The following is a 3,154-nucleotide window of genomic DNA, read 5'->3' on the forward strand; positions in this document are numbered from 1 at the left end:
AGAGCAGAGGGTTATTGGTGGTGACATCCACATTCGGTATGGACAGAGAAAGACAAAAATTGAATGCAGCAGGACATGGAAAATAACTATGATGCACTTATTTATACACAACTGCATGTCTGCTTCAGTTAAAAAGCTTCAGTCATTATAACAGTATGGATGTGGATATTAATGCTTTCAGCCACTCTCCGCCAAACTCTGTCTGCTACCAGCTTTGCAACCAAAAGAAACTACCCTGGCAAACACTGAGATGTTGAGGAGGTGCTTTTTTCAGTACAATTATTCTACCTGTATGTGGAGGTATTCAAGGACCTTTATTTTGAAAGGATTTTTTTTTAAAAGGAGAGGACGGAGTGTTCCGAAAAAAAGAAGGCAATGAGCGAGACAAGCGCGAGAAAGAAAAAGTTGGTTCCCTTTCAAGGGAACTTCGAACTGCGTCCTCTAGGGGTCGCTAAGGGGAACGCCTTGTCGTGACAGCCCATGACGTCACTACCGGTGCGACTATAGTATAAATAGGCACCGGGAGAACACATCATCCTCTTCTTCATCTTCACTGACCATTTTGTTTGAAACATGCATTTCCGTGGTAAGAGCGATCTTTATTCCTTCATTATGGCTAGCACTAGCAAGGCGTTTAGAGGATGTGTGCATCCGTATCCGTATCGTTATTTTACATCTAATGACACATGTGATCTCTGCGTTTTTTGTTTGGGCGAGGAGCACGCACGCAATGTCCTCGAGAGGGCAATCTGCGTTCACTGCGAGCATTTTCCAATGAAAAAGCTCCACTCTCGTTTGTCTCTCTTTTCGAGGAAAGAGGGGCAGCCATCGGTTCCCCGCGGTATAGGACCCGCAGCTGCTGAGGCACGGAGGAGAACGAGCTTGCAGGGATCGCAGGTGGATCTGGCCGATGAGTTTAAAGAGGCATTTTCCCCCTCGCGCTCTTCGGCAGTGGACGAAATTGAGCCGCTGAAGGATGATGTTACTACATTTAACATCATCTGATCCAGGGGCCAGTGCTCTGCTATGTTCGACCCAGGAAGAGCAGGAGATGTCTGAGGAGGGCAAAGAAGCTGAGGCTGAGCCTTTCCAATCCTCCTGCCCTGCATATGATGAGATTTGGAAGTTATGGATCACGCCACAGCGAGGCTTGCCTTGCCATGGAAGCGGGCCAAGAAAGTAACGTTGCGAGGTCGTCTCGATGAGTGTTATCTTTCTGGCCGTAACCCTCCAGCTCAGGTGAGCCTTCCTTTCTTCCTGATCTCCATACAGAGATCGAGAAGGAATGGAAGAGGCCGTTTTCCTCACGCATCCATCGATTCCAGCATAAGAGTTATGCCAACATTGAGGCGATGCACGAAAACGTCTATGAGAAGATGCCCCCCGTAGAAGAGACGCTGGCTAGCTATCTCTCTATGGTGAGACATCCTCTCTTAAGACTCCCTCCTGACTATCTAAGCCCCTTCAGAAAAAAAAAACATCTTGCTTGAATGGCAGGGCATGCGCAGCAGCAGGTCAGGCTGTCGCTTCATTGCACACGATGGTGGTGCTCCACGAAGGTCCAGGTCTGAGCCCGAACAACACAGGGGTCTTGGCCCATCTCGGTCTGAGGATCAGAGATGGGCACAGAAGGCTAGTGCCGCGGCTCGTGCTCCTCCCCCGCCTGTGGGTAGGGGTAGGAGGAAGCGCGGGTCAAAGGGAGGTAAGCAAGACCTAAGGGATGTAATCCAGACAAGGCGTCAGCGCTTTGTCCAGATCAGAGTGATACTTGAGTATCTACTCATTTCCTTTGGGGGTCTTACATCTGCCTTTATCTTCCCCTTCCTATTTCCCCTATAACCACCATCTCTCCACCTGACCGAGGTTAGGTAGGAACTTCCTGGAAAAATTACAGTCTCCTATGCTGGACCTATGATGTTTGGTTGGTTCTATGGCTTCATAGTGACTACCTTACTGATGGTCCGAACTAGAAGCTTCCTCGGGTCACTTCTTGAACAGGGCTCCTGCGCGGGAACCATGGTGGGTGAGTACGATCCATTTCTAATATACAGGTGCATCTCAATAAATTAGAATGTTGTGGAAAAGTTCATTTATTTCAGTAATTCAACTCAAATTGTGAAACTCGTGTATTAAATAAATTCAATGCACACAGACTGAAGTAGTGATGATTTTGGCTCACATTTAACAAAAACCCACCAATTCACTATCTCAACAAATTAGAATACTTCATAAGACCAATAAAAAAAACATTTTTAGTGAATTGTTGGCCTTCTGGAAAGTATGTTCATTTACTGTACATGTACTCAATACTTGGTAGGGGCTCCTTTTGCTTTAATTACTGCCTCAATTCGGCGTGGCATGGAGGTGATCAGTTTGTGGCACTGCTGAGGTGGTATGGAAGCCCAGGTTTCTTTGACAGTGGCCTTCAGCTCATCTGCATTTTTTGGTCTCTTGTTTCTCATTTTCCTCTTGACAATACCCCATAGATTTTCTATGTGGTTCAGATCTGGTAAGTTTGCTGGCCAATCAAGCACACCAACACCATGGTCATTTATCCAACTTTTGGTGCTTTTGGCAGTGTGGGTAGGTGACAAATCCTGCTGGAAAATGAAATCTTCAAAAAGCTGGTCAGCAGAAGGAAGCATGAAGTGCTCCAAAATGTATTGGTAAACAGGTGCAGTGACGTTGGTTTTCAAAAAACACAATGGACAACCACCAGCAGATGACATTGCACCCCAAATCATCACGGACTGTGGAAACTTAACACTGGACTTCAAGCAACTTGGGCTATGAGCTTCTCCACCCTTCCTCCAGACTCTAGGACCTTGGTTTCCAAATGAAATACAAAACTTGCTCTCATCTGAAAAGAGGACTTTGGACCACTGGGCAACAGTCCAGTTCTTCTTCTCCTTAGACCAGGTACAACGTCCCTGAGTGGTTGTGTGTATAATCCATCTGCGAGCCTTCTTTGCAGTGTTTTCCAGGACCTGTGTGTTTCTGTCCTTTTCCAGTGTAGGTCCTCGGTGAGCACCCCCCTCTGCTGGATTCAGAAACCGGGTGCTCGACGTGCCGTGTTTTCCTCACTCGTCGATGTTGTATCCAGCCGGTATGATAGCCCTGGTTTCTGCTTCATGCTTCCTGGATCATGCGGCCA

Source organism: Sinocyclocheilus grahami, unplaced genomic scaffold (assembly GCF_001515645.1).
Source record: "Sinocyclocheilus grahami isolate Dianchi unplaced genomic scaffold, SAMN03320097.WGS_v1.1 scaffold1291.1, whole genome shotgun sequence".
NCBI lineage: Eukaryota > Metazoa > Chordata > Actinopteri > Cypriniformes > Cyprinidae > Sinocyclocheilus > Sinocyclocheilus grahami.